Here is a 17,265-nt window from a genome sequence, read left to right as displayed (position 1 = left end):
GTGAGACTGTGTGTGGGGGGGGGGAGGTGAGAGTGTGTGGGGGGGGGAGGGTGAGAGTGTGTGTGGGGGGGGAGGGTGGGAGTGTGTGGGGGGGAGGGGGAGTGTGTGGGGGGGAGGGGGAGTGTGTGGGGGGGAGGGTGAGTGTGTGTGTGGGGGGGAGGGTGAGAGTGTGTGTGGGTGTGGGGGGGAGGAGGGTGAGTGTGTGTGTGGGGGAGGGTGAGAGTGTGTGGGGGGGTGGAGGGTGAGAGTGTGTGGGGGGGTGGAGGGTGAGTGTGTGTGTGGGGGGGGAGGGTGAGAGAGTGTGTGGGGGGGGAGGGTGAGAGTGTGTGGGGGGGGAGGTTGAGAGTGTGGGGGGGGAGGGTGAGAGTGTGGGGGGGGGAGGGTGAGAGTGTGTGTGGGGGGAGGGTGAGAGTGTGTGTGGGGGGGGAGGGTGAGAGTGTGTGGGGGGGGAGGGTGTGTGTGGGGGGGTGAGGGGGGGGAGGGTGAGAGTGTGTGGGGGGGGGGAGGGTGAGTGTGTGGGGGGGGAGGGGTGAGAGTGTGTGGGGGGGGGAGGGTGAGGTGTGTGTGGGGGGGGGAGGGTGAGAGTGTGTGTGGGGGGGAGGGTGAGAGTGTGTGTGGGGGGGAGGGTGAGAGTGTGGGGGCGAGGGGGGTTGAGGGGGGGGGGGGAGGGAGAGTGTGGGGGGGGAGGGAGAGTGTGGGGGGGGGAGGGAGAGTGAGTGAGTGTGTGTGGGGGGGAGGAGAGTGAGTGTGTGGGGGGGGAGGGTGAGTGTGTGGGGGGGGAGGGTGTGTGGCAGGGTGAGTGTGTGTGGGGGGGGGAGGGTGAGAGTGTGGGGGGGGGAGGGTGTGTGTGTGTGTGTGGGGGGGGGGGAGAGGGTGAGTGTGTGGGGGGGGGGAGGTGAGTGTGGGGGGGGAGGTGTGTGTGTGTGGGGGGTGGCGTGGGAGGGGAGGAGGGGGAATGGGGGAGCAGGATGGAGGCGGTACGGGGGGGCGGGGGAGGAGGGATGGAGGCGGTGAGGGACAGTGTGAGCGGATCTACCGTTCCCGTCTCTCTGATTTGGCTCTGATCTGTTTTATTCTCTCTCAGTTGCTCCTCGAGTGTTTCCTTCTGTGAACAAGGCCTCTTCTATTAGACCGACCGAACTCTCCTGCCTCGTCACGGGCTTTTTACCCTCGCGATATCGAAGTCACCCTCCTGAGAAATGGCGAGCTGATCACTGACACTGAGTCCACTGACATCCTGCCCAACCACGATGGCACCTACCAGCTCATGAGATGGGGTTCCGATCGCAGTCGATGATGGAGCCACCTACTCCTGTCAGTATGATCAGGGTGGCAAAACAGGAGTGAAGAACCAAGACTGGGGTAAGAGGAACAGCGACTGCAGGGGCAGTGTCTGTCAGTGGGTCTAATCACCTCTCCTCATTCTGCCTTCCCAAATCAATCACTTCACACTTCTCTGCATTAAACTTCATCTGCCATGTGCCTGCCCATTTCCCCAGTCTGTCTGTTAGTGTCCTCCTGAAGGAAGTCTGTCAGTGTCCTCCTGAAGGAAGTCTGTTAGTGTCCTCCTGAAGGCAGTCTGTTAGTGTCCTCCTGAAGTCAGTCTGTCAGTGTCCTCCTGAAGTCAGTCTGTCAGTGTCCTCCTGAAGGAAGTCTGTTAGTGTCCTCCTGAAGTCAGTCTGTCAGTGTCCTCCTGAAGGCAGTCTGTCAGTGTCCCCCTGAAGGCAGTCTGTTAGTGTCCCCCTGAAGGAAGTCTGTCAGTGTCCTCCTGAAGGCAGTCTGTTAGTGTCCTCCTGAAGTCAGTCTGTTAGTGTCCTCCTGAAGTCAGTCTGTCAGTGTCCTCCTGAAGTCAGTCTGTCAGTGTCCTCCTGAAGGCAGTCTGTTAGTGTCCCCCTGAAGGCAGTCTGTTAGTGTCCTCCTGAAGTCAGTCTGTCAGTGTCCTCCTGAAGTCAGTCTGTCAGTGTCCTCCTGAAGTCAGTCTGTCAGTGTCCTCCTGAAGGCAGTCTGTTAGTGTCCCCCTGAAGGCAGTCTGTTAGTGTCCCCCTGAAGGCAGTCTGTTAGTGTCCCCCTGAAGGCAGTCTGTTAGTGTCCCCCTGAAGGCAGTCTGTCAGTGTCCTCCTGAAGGCAGTCTGTCAGTGTCCTCCTGAAGTCAGTCTGTCAGTGTCCTCCTGAAGTCAGTCTGTCAGTGTCCTCCTGAAGTCAGTCTGTCAGTGTCCTCCTGAAGTCAGTCTGTCAAGTGTCCTCCTGAAGTCAGTCTGTCAGTGTCCTCCTGAAGTCAGTGTCCTCCTGAAGGCAGTCTGTCAGTGTCCTCCTGAAGGCAGTCTGTCAGTGTCCTCCTGAAGGAAGTCTGTTAGTGTCCTCCTGAAGGCAGTCTGTCAGTGTCCTCCTGAAGGAAGTCTGTTAGTGTCCTCCTGAAGTCAGTCTGTCAGTGTCCTCCTGAAGGCAGTCTGTTAGTGTCCTCCTGAAGGAAGTCTGTCAGTGTCCTCCTGAAGGAAGTCTGTTAGTGTCCTCCTGAAGGCAGTCTGTCAGTGTCCTCCTGAAGGAAGTCTGTCAGTGTCCTCCTGAAGGCAGTCTGTTAGTGTCCTCCTGAAGGCAGTCTGTTAGTGTCCTCCTGAAGGCAGTCTGTTAGTGTCCTCCTGAAGGAAGTCTGTTAGTGTCCTCCTGAAGGCAGTCTGTTAGTGTCCTCCTGAAGGCAGTCTGTCAGTGTCCTCCTGAAGGCAGTCTGTTAGTGTCCTCCTGAAGGCAGTCTGTTAGTGTCCTCCTGAAGGCAGTCTGTTAGTGTCCTCCTGAAGGCAGTCTGTTAGTGTCCTCCTGAAGTCAGTCTGTCAGTGTCCTCCTGAAGGCAGTCTGTTAGTGTCCTCCTGAAGGAAGTCTGTTAGTGTCCTCCTGAAGGCAGTCTGTTAGTGTCCTCCTGAAGGCAGTCTGTCAGTGTCCTCCTGAAGGCAGTCTGTCAGTGTCCTCCTGAAGGCAGTCTGTCAGTGTCCTCCTGAAGGAAGCCTGTCAGTGTCCTCCTGAAGGAAGCCTGTCAGTGTCCTCCTGAAGGAAGCCTGTCAGTGTCCTCCTCACTTTACTGCATTTCCGAGTTTCGTGTCATCTGCAAACTTTGAAATTATCCCCTGTATACCCAAGTCCAGTTCATTAATCTACATCAAAAAGAGCAGTGGTCCCAGTACCGACCCCTGGGGGACACCACTCTATACTACGTCCAGTCTGATAAACAACCGTTCACCATTACTCTCTGCTTTCTGTCTCTTAGCCAATTTAGTATCTACGCAGCCACTGCCCTTTAAACCCATGGCCTTTAAATTTACTAGCGAGTCTATTATGTGGCACTTTATCAAATGCCTTTTGAAAGTCCATATACACAACATCAACTTCACTACCCTCAACAGTCCTCTCCGTTACTTCATCAAAGAACTCGGTCAAGTTTGTCAGACACGATTTGCCTTTAACAAATCTGTGCTGGCTGTCAATTTATTAACCCATGTTTTACCAAGTGACAATTAATTTTGTCCTGGATTATTACAACATTAGCAAGAGAGGATATAGGTAAGGGAAAGCAATCGGCAGAGACTGCGGTTAGAATTGAGGAATAAGAGAGGACATTAAACTGTAATGGGAGTTGTCTACAGGCCTCCTGATAACAGCAGAATGTATGGATTCAGAGATTAGAGAGGCTTGCAGCAACAGCAGAGTTATTTAATGGGAGACTTTCATTTTCATAGATTGGGAAGAGGAGAGCAGAAAGATCGTGAATTTCTTGAGTGCATTCGAGAGTTTTTTGGAGCAATATGTTCTCGACCCAACAAGAGGGCGGGCCCTCCTAGATTTAGTAATGAGTCAGACGTAGTTAATCTAACAGTGACCATAATACGATCAAATTCAATGTTCGGTCTGAAAAGGAGAAACGTAACAGTTACTAAGATTGTAGATTTTGGTACGGCTCACTTTAACAGGATGAGACCGAGACTGACCACAGCAAACTGGTCAAAACTGTTAGTGGGTGAAACTACAGATGAACAGTGGGAGGTGTTCAAGAAAGAATTTAGCTTGATGCAGGACCAGTATATTCTCCTAATGGCCAAGAGCTCTACTTTACCAAATAAAACAGCCATGGTCGACAAAAGAGGGGTGATAACAAGAAAACATAAGAACATAAGAAATAGGAGCAGGAGTCGGCCAATCGGCCCCTCGAGCCTGCTCCGCCATTCAATAAGATCATGGCTGATCTGATCCTAACCTCAAATCTTCTATCACTCTCCATCCACCCGAACCCATGTGATCTCCCGGGAGAGGCGAAAAACCAGATAAAAACCCCAATGGCCAATTTGGGAGGAAAAATCTGGGAAATTCCCCTCCGACCCATCTAGGCGATCGAAACTCGTCCAGGAGATCACTCTGTCCCTATATTTTCTACAGTACTTACCTTCTGTAAAGGCGATCTCCACCCCAGCCAGGAACAGGAATAAAACCATCTCCTGAAATCTAACACAGAATTAGAACACAGTAGGAGCAGAACCAGGCTACACGGCCCCTGGGCCCACTCCACTACCCACAGGGCCATGACCATTCCGAACCTAGACTCCTGTCCAATTTCCTGCCCGCTCCCCGTAATATTAATTCCCTTTACTTCTAGGAAACTATCTATTTCTGTTTTAAATTTATTTAATGTAGCTTCCACAGCTTTCTGGGGCAGCAAATTCCACAAACCTACCACCCTCTGAGTGAAGAAGTTTCTCCTCATCTCAGTTTTGAAAGAGCAGCCCCTTATTCTAAGATTATGCCCCCTAGTTCTAGTTTCACCCATCATTGGGAACATCCTCACCGCATCCACCCGATCAAGCCCCTTCACAATCTAATATGTTTCAATAAGATCGCCTCTCATTCTTCTGAACTCCAATGAGTAGAGTCCCAATCTACTCAACCTCTCCTCATATGTCCATCCCCTCATCCCCGGGATTAACCGAGTGAACCTTCTTTGTACTGACTCGAGAGCAAGTATGTCTTTTCTTAAGTATGGACACCAAAACTGTATGCAGTATTCCAGGTGCGGTCTCACCAATACCTTGTACAACTGCAGCAATACCTCCCTGTTTTTATATTCTATCCCCCTAGCAATAAAAGCCAACATTCCATTGGCCTTCTTGATCACTTGCTGCACCTGCATACTAACTTTTTGAGTTTCGTGCACCAGGACCCCCAGATCCCTTTGTACTACAGTACTTTCCAGTTTCTTGCCATTAAGATAATAACTTGCTCTATGATTTTTCCTGCCAAAGTGCATAACCTCACACTTTCCAGTATTGTATTCCATCTGCCAAATCTCTGCCCACTTACTTAGCCTGTCTATGTCCCTTTGCAGGTTTTTTATGTCCTCCTCACTCACTACTTTCCGTCCCATCTTTGTATCATCTGCAAACTTTGATATGTTACACTCGGTCCCCTCCTCCAAATCGTTAATATAGATTGTCAAGAGTTGGGGACCCAGCACTGACCCCTGCGGAACACCACTAGTTACTGATTGCCAGTCTGAGAACGAACCATTTATCCCAACTCTCTGCTTTCTGTTAGAGAGCCAATCCTCCACCCACGCCAGAATATTACCCCCAATCCTGTGATTTTTTATCTTGAGCAATAATCTTTTGTGTGGCACCTTGTCAAATGCCTTTTGGAAGTCTAAATACACTACATCCACTGGTTCCCCTTTGTCCACCCTGTATGTTACTTCCTCAAAGAACTCCAGCAAATTTGTCAAACATGACTTCCCCTTCATAAAACCATGCTGACTTTGTCCTATTAAATTATAATTATCCAAATGTCCTGTTACTGTCTCCTTAATAATGGACTCCAAAATTTTACCTACCACCGGTCTATAGTTTCCAGCCTTCTGTCTACTCCCCTTTTTAAATAAGGGTGTTACATTAGCAGTTTTCCAGTCTGCCGGGACCTTTGCTGAGTCCAGGGAGTTTTGGAAAATTATTACTAATGCATCCACAATCCCTACCGCCACTTCCCTCAAGACCCTAGGATGTAAGCCATCAGGTCCAGGTGATTTATCCGCCTTGAGTCCCATTATTTTACCAAGTACCACTTCCTTAGTGATTTTGATCGTGTCCTCTACCATAAAGACTGATACAAAATATTTGTTCAGCGCTTTTGCCATCTCCATGTTTCCCACTATTAGTTTCCTGGTCTCATCCTCTAAGGGACCAACATTTACTTTAGCCACCCTTTTTCTTTTTATATAACTATAGAAACTTTTGCTATCTGTTTTTAGCTAATTTACTTTCATAATCTATCTTCCCTTTCTTAATCAATCTTTTAGTTATTTTTTGCTGTCTTTTAAAGACTTCCCAATCTTCTATCCTCCCACTAGATTTGGCTACCTTATATGCCCTTGTTTTTAGTCGGATACTATCCTTAATTACTTAGCCACGGGTGGCTATCTTTTCTTTTACACCCTTTTTTCCTCAGTGGAATATATATTTTTTGGAAGTTGTAAAATAACTCCTTAAATGTACAGCACTGATCATGTACTGTCTTACCCTTTAAATCTATTTTCCCAGTCCACTCTAATCAATTCTGCTCTCATACCTTCATAGTCTCCTTTATTCAAGGTCAGCACGCTTGTTTGAGATCCAACCTTCTCCCCCTCTAATTGAATATGGAATTCAACCATGTTATGGTCACTCATTCCAAGGGGATCCTTTACTAGGACATTTTTAATTAATGCTGTCTCATTACACAGGACCAAATCTAAGGTTGCTTGCCCCCTGGTCGGTTCAGTTACATACTGCTCAAGAAACCCATCCCTAATACACTCAATGATCTCATCCTCAAGGCTGCTCTGCCCAATTTGATTTGTCCAGTTAATATGATAATTAAAATCCCCCATAATTATAGCTGTTCCCTTATTACAAGCCTCAACTATTTCCTGATTAATACTCCGTCCAACAGAGTTGCAACTGTTCGGAGGCCTATAGACTACGCCCACTAGTTTTTTTCCCCTTCTTCCTTATCTCCACCCAAACTGTTTCATTATCCTGCTCCTTTGACCCAATATCATTTCTCTATTATAGTGATTCCTTCCTTTATTAACATAGCCACCTCTCCTCCCTTCCTGCCTGTCCTTCCTGATTGTTAAATAACCTGGTATGTTTAATTCCCAGTCATGGTCACCCTGTAGCCATGTTTCTGTAATGGCCACAAGATCATACCCATATGTAGTTATTTCACAGAATTACAGAAATCACAGAAACCCCACAGTGCAGATAGAGGCCATTTCGGCCCATCGAGCCTGCACCGACACATATCCCACCCTATCCCCGTAACCCCATGTATTTAATCCCCCTAAACTAAAGGCCAATCAACCTAACCCGCACATCTTTGGACTTTTCAGAACAGTTATTTGTGCTGTTAATTCATTCATTTTGTTACGAATGCTACGTGCATTCGGATAAAGGACTTTCAAATATGTTTTGTGACACTTAGTTCCTGTTTTTTTCCCCTTTTAGTATTTTACCTTTTACTCCATACCTTCTGTTCCTTCCTGACACGTTCTGTTTTTTAATTCCCCCACTGCTACCTAAGTCTATGACCTTCTCTGTTGTCATTTCTATTATTTGCTCTCTAGAAACCTCCCCCCCACTAATTAGCTTAAAGCCCTCTCTACAGCCCTAGTTATATGATTCGCCAGGACTCTAGTCCCAGCACTGGCCAAGTGGAGTCCGTCCCAACAGAACAGCTCCCTCCTGTCCCAGTACTGGTGCCAATGTCCCAAGAAGCAAAACCCATTTCTCCCACACCAGTCTGAGCCACGCATTTAACTCTTTAATTTTATTTATCCTAGCCAAATTCGCTCGTGGCTCAGGTAATAACCCAGAGATTATTACCCTTGAGGTTCTGTTTTTTAATTTGACTCCTAGCTGCTCCTACTCCTTTAACAGAACCGTCTTCCTTGTCCTATCTACGTCGTTTGTACCAACATGGACCATGACAACTGGATCCCCCCCCTCCCACTCCAAGTTTCTTTCCAGCCCAGAAGAGATGTCCTTAACCCTGGCACCGGGCAGGCAACACAGCCTTCGGGACTCCCGCTCTTGACTGCAGAGAACCCTCTCTATCCCCCTAATGATACTATCCCCTACCACTACAACATTTCTTTTTACTCCCTCCACTTGAATGGCCCCCTGTACCATGGTGCTGTGGCCAGGTTGCTCATCCTCCCTGCAGTCCCTGCTCCCGCCCTCACAAGGAGTAAGAACCTCGATCCTGCTTGACAAGATCACGGGCTGCGGCTCCATCAACACTACCTCCTGGATCCCTGTACCTGCCTCACTTGTAGTCACACCGTCCTGTCCCTGACCACGGATTACATCTGCATTAATTAACTTCATAGGTGTGACCACCTCCTGAAACATAGAGTCCAGGAACTTCTCCCCCTCCCTGATGTGTCGCAGTGTCTGAAGCTCGGTCTCAAGCTCTTTAACATGGAGCTTGAGCTCCTCTAGCAGCAAACACTTATCGCAAATGTAATCACCGTGAGCCTCAATGAGGTTCACCAGCTCCCACATTTCGCAACAGTGACACATCACCTGTTCACCCATATCTATGCAAAGAGCGTACAAAAGTGCAAAGAATAGTGTGGATTCAGCGGACCGGGAGAGAGAAAGAACAGCAAAGGAAGACATAGAAGATAGTAAGAGCTGCAAACAGGAATATGAAAAGAACCTTTCTAACCTACAAGATGCTATGGTCAGACTGCCCATCACATCGCAGCCTCTAATCTGATTCAATCTCGGGCACGGCTTTGGTGCAGTTGCTTGCTAATGATCAGAGACTGTGGTTATTCATTGACCTCCTCATTCCCCCACAGATGGGACATTCCGAGTGACTCCAGGGTCTCCAGAGGGAACAAATCTCGGTTTGATTGTTGGAATTGTGATTGGGGTCGTCGCCCTGATTGCCCTCGTCGTCGGTGCCGTTGTGTGGAAGAGGAGAGGTAGGAAATGAGGGCAGAGTCTGTCACTCTCGGGCATGAGCAGCTAAATGTTACAGCACGGAGTCCAGTGATGTACGGGAAGCGAGGGGTGGGGGCTGTGCCAGGGCGGGGGGCCAGGGAGCGTGGTGGGGGAGCTGTTCATGACTGATGTTCTGTCTGTTTCTGTCTCTTGTAGGAGAAGAGAAGAAATCTGGTTACAGCCCAGCAAACCGTAAGTGTGCAAATAGTACAAGGATGTGTCTGTCTCCGTCTGCCTGTCTGTCCGTCTGTGTCTCTGTTGCCATGTTCTAAAATAGCTCTTTGACAGAAATCTTTTCTTTCCACAGCTGCTGAAAGAGGAGAATCATCCTCGAACTCGTCAGCCCAGGCCTGAGGTACAAAGTCACTCACTGGAGTTTAATAGCAGCTGAACTCGCACCACACCAGGTTCACCCCTCACCCCTGTGCTCGCTGACCTACAAATTGGCTTCCAGTCCAGCAATGCCTCAATTTGAAAACTCTCATCCTTGTTTTCAAATCCCTCCCTGGCCTCATTCCTCACTATCTCTGTAACCTCCTCCAACCCTATAACACTCTGAGATCTCTGCACTCCTCCAATTCTGGCCTCTCTCTTCAACATCCCTCGATTTTTAATCACTCCACCATTGGCAGCCGTGCTTTCAGCTGTCTCTGTCCTAAATTCTGGAATTCCCTCTCTGCCTCTCTACATCTCTCTCCTTTTAAGGCGCTCCTTAAAACCTTCCTCTTTGACCAAGCTTTTGGTCATCTGCCCTAATATCTCCTTATGTGGCTCTGTGTTAAATTATTTTTATTGATATCGCTCTTGTTAAGTGTCTTGGGACGATTTGCTATGTTAAAGGTGCTATATAAATGCAAGTTGTTGCTGTTGTTTAATTCTAGAGGGATAGAATTGAAAAGTAGAGAAGTTATGCTAAACTTGTATCAAACCTTGCTTAGACCACACGTGGAGATTCTGGTCGCCATATTGTGAAAAGGATATAGAGGCACTGGAGAGGCTGCAGAGAAGACCCCAGAACTGCGAGGTTATAATATCAGGAAAGGATGAACAGGCTGGCTCTCTTCTCTTAGAGAAGGCTGAGGAGTGACCTACTAGAGGTCTTTGTCTAAAATTATGAAAGGTTTTGATAGAATAGAGTGTGTTTCCACTTTTGGGGAAGAGTAAAACTCGAAGCCATCAATACAAGATAGTCACCAAGAAATCAAAGGGAATTCAGAAGAAGCTTCTTTACCCAGAGAGTGGTGAGAATGTGGAACTCGCTACCACAGGGAATGGTTGAGGCAAATGGTTTAGATGCACTTAAGGGGCGGTTAGATAAGCTTATGAGGGAGAAGGGAATAGAGGGATATGCTGATAGTTAAATCGAGGAAAGACTGGAGGAGGCTCGAGTGGAGCATTAACGCCAGCATAGACTGGTTGGGCCGAATGGCCTGTTTCTGTGCTGTATATCCTGTGTAAACAGCAGGAACTGTGGGCTCAGGGTATCGGGAGGGGCTGTACTGAGTTTCGTCACTGGCTCGCTGCTTTTTCACTTGACATTTGTGTAGATTTCTCACTCAATGAAAGCTGAGCTCCGTGAGAGAGTCTGTAAAAGACACAACCTCCAGTGGCGAGGGGGAATAACTCTTCCAGTCATGGTCTAGCATAGATCTCCTGTGTATTATTAAACCATAGTTGATCAGTCAATAGAAGCTTGTTCTGTGGCAAGGAACATAGAATCATAGAAAGTTGCAGCACGGAAGGAGGCCATTTCGGCCCATCGTGTCCGCGCCGTCCAACAAAGAGCTACCCAGCCTATTCCCACTTCCCAGCTCTTGGTCTGTAGCCCTGCAGGTTAGAGCATCCCAAGTGCACATCCAAGTACTTTTTAAATGTGGTTAGGGTTCCTGCCTCTACCACCCTTTCAGACAGTGAGTTCCAGACCCCACAACCCTCTAGGTGAAGAACATAGAAACATAAAAGATAGGAGCAGGAGTAGGCCATTCGTCCCCTCGAGCCTGTTCCACCATTCAATGAGATCATGGCTGATCATCCAAATTCAATACCCTGACCCTGCTTTCTCCCCATATCCCTTGATCCCTTTAGCCTGAAGAAATATATCTAACTCCTTCTTGAATATGTTTAATGAATTGGCCTCAACTGCCTTCTGTGGTAGAGAATTCCACAGGTTCACCACTCTCTGGGTGAAGAAATTCCTCCTCATCTCAGTCTTAAATGGCTTACCCCTTATTCTTAGACTGTGACCCCTGGTTCTGGACTACCCGACCATCGGGAACATCCTGCATCTAGTCTGTCTAGTCCTGTTAGAATTTTATAAGTTTCAATGAGATCCCCTCTCATTCTAAACTCTAGTGAATATAAGCCTAATTGACCCAATCTCTTCCTCATAGGTCATTCCTGCCATCCCAGGTATCAGCCTGGTGAGTCTTCGCTGAACTCCCTCCATGGCAAGAACATCCTTCCTCAGATAAGGCGACCAAAACTGCACACAATACTCAAGGTGCGGTCTCACCAAGGCCCTGTACAACTGCAGCAAGTCATCCTTGCTCCTGTACTCGAATCCTCTCGCTATGAAGGCCAACATACCATTTGCCTTCTTAACTGCCTGCTGCACCTGCATGCTTACCTTCAGCGACTGGTGCACAAGGACACCCATGTCTTGTTGCACTTCCCCTTTTTTCCCAATTTATTGCTGTTCAGATAATGTGCCTTCCTGGTTTTGTCACCAGAGTGGATAACCTTGCATTTATCCACATTATACTGCACCTGCCATGCTTCTGCCCAATCACCCAACCTGTCCAAATCATACTGGAGTTTCTTGGCAACCTCCTCACAGCACACGTGCTCACCCAGCTTTGTGTCATCTCCAAACTTGGAGATATTACATCTAGTTCCCTCATCTAGATCATTAATATATATTGTGAATAACTGGGGTCCTAGCACCGATCCCTGCGGTACCCCACTAGTCACTGCCTGTCACTCGGAAAAAGAGCCGTTTATTCCAACTCTCTGCTTCCTGTCTGCCAACCAGTTCTCTATGCAAGTCAGTACCTTACCCCAATCCCATGTGCTTTAACTTTACATGCTAATCTCTTAGCGGGACCTTATCGAAAGCCTTCTGAAAGTCCAAATACACCACATCCACTGGTTCTCCCTTATCTATACCAGTTACATCCTCAAAAAATTCCAGTAGATTAGTCAAGCACGATTTACCTTTTGTAAATCCATGTTGACTTTGTCCGATCCTGTCACTGTTTTCCAAGTGCTCTGCTATTACATCTTTTATAATGGACTCTAGCATTTTCCCCACTACCGATGTCAGGCTTACCGGTCTGTAATTCCCCGTTTTCTCTCTCCCACCTTTTTTGAATAGTGGGGTTACATTAGCTATCCTCCAATTCATGGAAACTGTTCCAGAGTCTATAGCATTTTGGAAGATGACCAGCAATGCAGCTATTATTTCTAGGACCAGAGAACACATACTTGGAGCCAGGATGGGATTGGCGGATTCAAAGAACAACGCAGGGAAAGCAAGAAACAAGCAGTGACTGTGGATCGAAGGAGACCGTGGGCCCACTGAGGTTGCTCACCGTGGAAGAATCATAGAATGGTTATAGCACAGGAGACCATTCGGCCCGTCGAGTCCATGCCGGCTCCCTGCAAGAGCACCTCAGCTAGTCCCACTCCCCCCTGCCCTTTCCTCGTAGCCCTGCAAATTTATTTCCTTCAGGTATTTATCCAATTCCCTTTTGAAAGCCACGATTGAATCTACCTCCACCACCCTTTCAGGCAGTGCAGTCCGGATCCTAACCACTCGCTGGGTAAAAAAGTAAATACCTCACGTCGCCTTTGGTTCTTTTGCCAATCACCTTAAATCTGTGTCCTCTGGTTCTCAACCCTTATGCCACTGGGGAACAGTTTCTCTCTATCTACTGTGTCGACCTCATGATTTTGAACACCTCTATCAAATCTCCTCTGCTCTAAGGAGAACAATCTCAGCTTCTCCAGTCTACCCACGTAACTGAATTCCCTTATCCCTGGAACCATTCTTGTAAATCTTTTCTGCACCCTCTCTAAAGCCCCTTCACATCCTTCCTAAAGTGAGGTGCCCAGAATTGGACACAATACTCCAGTTGAGCCCGAACCAGTGTTTTATAAAGGTTCATCATAACTTCCTTGCTTTTGTACTCTATGCCTCTATTTATGAAGCCCAGGATCCTGTTTTAAGCACTTTCTCAACCTGCCCTGCCACCTTCAATGATTTGTGCATTTTTGTTCATGCACCCTCTTTAGGATTGTACCCTTTAGTTTATATTGCCTCTCCTCATTCTTCCTACCAAAATGTATCACTGACCAGCCTATTACGCCGCACTTTATCAAATGCCTTTTGGAAATCCATGTACACCACGTCAAATGCATTGCCCTCATCAACCCTCTGTTACCTCATCAAAAAACTCAATCTAGTTAGTTAAACACAATTTGCCTTTAACAAATCCGTGTAGGCTTTCATTAATGAATCATTCTTGTCCAAGTGACTGTTAACTTTGTCCCTGATTATCGTTTCTAAAAGCTTACTCACTGCTGTCGGGGTTCGCAAAATCCCCTAAATCCCTGACGATCGGAAAATATTGGTCTACATCGTGGATGAAGAAATTGTGTCATTTGAGTTGCCTCTGGGTTGGACAGTGTTTTAAAATATGCCCAGAACCGCAAAAGGCTGCGTTGCAGCACGTGGACAACACCGGAATCGAGGAACTTTGTGGAAAAATTCGCACACTTTAATAAAATTGTTCCCTGGACTTTGGTAATTTCAGAGGTTTGAAAATGGCCATCAGAAAAAAACATGGCCAAAAGAGACAACGGGGCTTAACAGGCAGCTTGGAGTATGTCTGCGACAAAGTGGGAGGATCAAATACAGTGGCAGTCAGACCTGTCAATCAAAAGGGGAAATCTCTCCTCCAGCCAATCGATGTTTATTTATTGAAACTGCGGTTACTCTAAACCGCAGAACAAAGGGCTCCTGTTTACACAGAAATCCAGCCCCATTCAAACCTCTTATACACACAATAGATACACTGAAACCATGGAAAGGACTTCTGATATGGAACAGTTAAGGAATGAATGAGGTTTTGAATCACCCATTCATTGAACAATAGGGCAGTTGGATTCCCTTTTGTTTTAGCCCAGGTGAACTCCGGATGTGGGCGGGTACACTTCGGCCCCAGAGTGCAGACACATTAAACCACTCCAACCACTTTGAATCAGCCAATCACAGCCTTTCTCTTGTGTATTCGGACTTTTGGGCGCGAATTTTGCACACAGACCCTTTCAGCGCCAAAACAGCAGGAGCTCACAGGATATAAAAATAGCTCCTGAGAAGCTATCTCTCTCACTTCGCTGGACCACAGGTGAGCAGGGTTTCTCACTCCTCCGCAGGGCAACCTAGTAAGGAGTTAGGGGGTGGTAATTAAGGGGAAATTGCTAAGATTGTTTAATCAACATTGTAGCCATTAATCCCTCATTTTTGCCATCTGTCTTCCCCCATTTAAGCAATTTTACTGTAATTACTGTGTTCATGGTATAGTTTAAAATTTGATTATCGTTTCTTTAGTTTAAATAAAGTTGACTTTCTCACATCAAAACCACTTGTCCATTTTTAATATATCATTAATTATAAGTCCTCCAGTCAGAACTGGAAGGTGGGGTAACGATTCAAAACTGCTGTTTGGAAATTGGTTTACAGTGTAGCAGCAAAAGGCTGCTGACCAGGTAAATTACCGTAAACCAGGTAAAAGGTTGGAATTGGTCAGAGTGCAGGCAAAGCTGCCTGACCAGGCAAATTACCGTAAACCAGTTAAGAGATGCCCCCCTACACTACGGAGGTTAAACTGACTGGCCTGTAGTTGCTGGATTTATCATTTCACTGTTTTTTGAACAAGGGTGTAACATTTGCAATAACAACAGAAAATGCTGGAAAAACTCAGCAGACCAGGCAACATCTGTGGAGAGATAAACGGAGTCAACGTTTCAGGTCGAAACCCTTCTTCAGAACTGAGAAAAAAGCAGGAAATGAAACCGATTAAAAGGCCAGTTTGGGGGCTGGGAAATGGGGGAGGGGATGAAAGAACAAAAGGGAAGGTCTGAGAGGTGAAGAGATATTCGAGGCGAGACGGTAATAGGACAGGTAAAGAGACAAAGGATGGCTCGAGATGAAGTGTGAAATGTGCTGGCAGAATGAGAGACAGCTGCCATGTGGGAGAGAGAAAGGAAAAGGCACAAACCAAAGGTGTGGATAAAAATATAATGAGGGCCGAGGCTATGATCTGAAATTGTTGAACTCGATATTGAGTCTGGAAGGCTGTAAAGTGCCTAATCAGAACATTTGCAATTCTCCAGTCCTCCAGAAGAGTGCAGACGTGTGTGGGGAACGTGGAGACCAAAGGAGCTGATCGCTTCTTGATTCTGGGGGTAGTGCAGTCCAAACAAAGGTACATATTTGGCTACTGAATTTTACAATAAATATTTAATACATTTTGTTAAGCTCTGATGAAAATTGGGATTGTGTTCATTTGTTTTAATAAAGTGAATAAAAATGGAACTGCTCTGTGTGTCTGTGGTTGAGTTTCTTGCTCCATTTAGTAGTTTATTTAAGCCCAGCCTCACAGGGTTAATGAGAAAAGCTCACACTGAGGATTGGCTCTGGACTCTGCCTGGTGTGTGGCTCAGAGTTCACCCAGTCAGTAGCTGAGCCCAGGGACAATCCCTGGTCTGCAGTATCCTACCGCAGAACTCATCTCTTCCCCTGGCTATGATTCGTGCACAAATCAGAAAACAGTTTTCCTTCCACCTTTATTTCCAGATGTTAAACTTCCCATATTAAGGTCATTGAAATAATGTTACTCTTAAAAAAAAAATATGATTGAACGTAAAACGACAGCCAGGCAAAGACCCTCTGGTCCATCCAGCCTGTCACACACAACTGCGACACCCCAACCGACACCATGTGATCTGGGAGAGATGAAAAAACAGGTTAAAAACACAGGCCAAACTGGGGGGGGAAAGATCTTGGAAATTCCTCTCCGACCACCGTAGGTGATTAAAATTAATGCAGGAGATCACCCTGGTCCTGATTAGGCCGTGCATTACAAGAAACGTTCCCGCTAATCCGCGCAGCCACACAGCTCTCTGCCGCTCTCACGTAACCCGGGACCAGCTTTTCAAATGTGAGATTTTTCGCATGAGCGAGACTTTGAATAAGAACATAAGAAATAGGAGCAGGAATAGGCCACTTGGCCCCTCAAGCCTGCTCCACCACTCAATAAGATCATGGCTGGTCTTGGGTTCAAAGCCACTCCCCATAACCCTTCACTCCCTTATCTTGCAAAAATCTATCTCCCAGCCTCTACGGCTCTCTGGGGCAGAGAATTCCACAGATTTACGACCCTCTGAGAAGAAATTCCTCCTCATCTGAGTTCTAAAACGGCAACGCTTTATTCTGAAACTATGCCCCCGAGTTCTAGATTTCCCCATGAGGGGAATCATCCTCTCTACATCTACCTTGTCGAGCCCCCTCAGTATCATATGTTTCAATAAGATCCCCTCTCATTCTTCTAAATTCCAGTGAGTATAGCCCCAGCCTGCTCAACCTTTCTTCATAAGTCAACCCCCTCATCTCTGGAATTAACCATGTGAATCGTCTCTGAACTGCCTCCAATGCAAGTATATCCTTCCTTAAATAAGGAGACCAAAACTGTACGCAGTACTCCAGGTGTGGTCTCACCAACACCCTGTACAGTTGTAGCAGGACTTGTATATTCCAACCCCCTTGCAATGAAGGCCAACATTCCATTTGCCTTTTTGATTACTTGCTGTACCTGCATGCTAACTTTTTGAGTTTCATGCACAAGGACCCCCAGATCCCTCTGAACTATAGCATTTTGTAATCTCTCCATTTAAATAATAATTTGCTTTTTTATTTTTCCTGCCAAAGTGCAAAACCTCGCACTTTCCCACATTATACTCCATCTGCCAAATGGGTCACGCAGCCCGTCAACGGGACCGTGCACCCCCAGAAAATGAGGGGAACATTGATTACAAGGCAGTTGTTTTTCCACTCCTCTGCGGACTCCATCTGAACACAGGGCCTCGGAGCCTGGTCTCCAACGCTCTCCAGTCCAGGTCTGCACAGCAGCCAATCCCCGAACATTCGGCGATGACTTGAAATCCGTCAGTGGGTTGTCCAGAG

General features: G+C 47.1%; 1 long non-coding RNA gene across 1 annotated transcript; it reads left to right on the top strand.

Moving 5' to 3' along the window:
• The first annotated feature begins 1,063 nt into the window (after window positions 1-1,063).
• On the top strand, window positions 1,064-15,628 carry LOC147095510 (uncharacterized). Its single transcript, XR_015074803.1, has 5 exons — window positions 1,064-1,362; window positions 8,876-9,001; window positions 9,177-9,212; window positions 9,328-9,375; window positions 11,411-15,628. It is a non-coding gene; the product is annotated as an uncharacterized LOC147095510 (long non-coding RNA).
• Window positions 15,629-17,265: the final 1,637 nt, after the last annotated feature.

The sequence above is a fragment of the Somniosus microcephalus genome, unplaced genomic scaffold (assembly GCF_052327205.1).
Source record: "Somniosus microcephalus isolate GS21.2 unplaced genomic scaffold, FLI_Smic_1.0 unresolved_chr1, whole genome shotgun sequence".
Lineage (NCBI taxonomy): Eukaryota > Metazoa > Chordata > Chondrichthyes > Squaliformes > Somniosidae > Somniosus > Somniosus microcephalus.
This window is presented reverse-complemented; position numbering and strand designations above follow the sequence as displayed.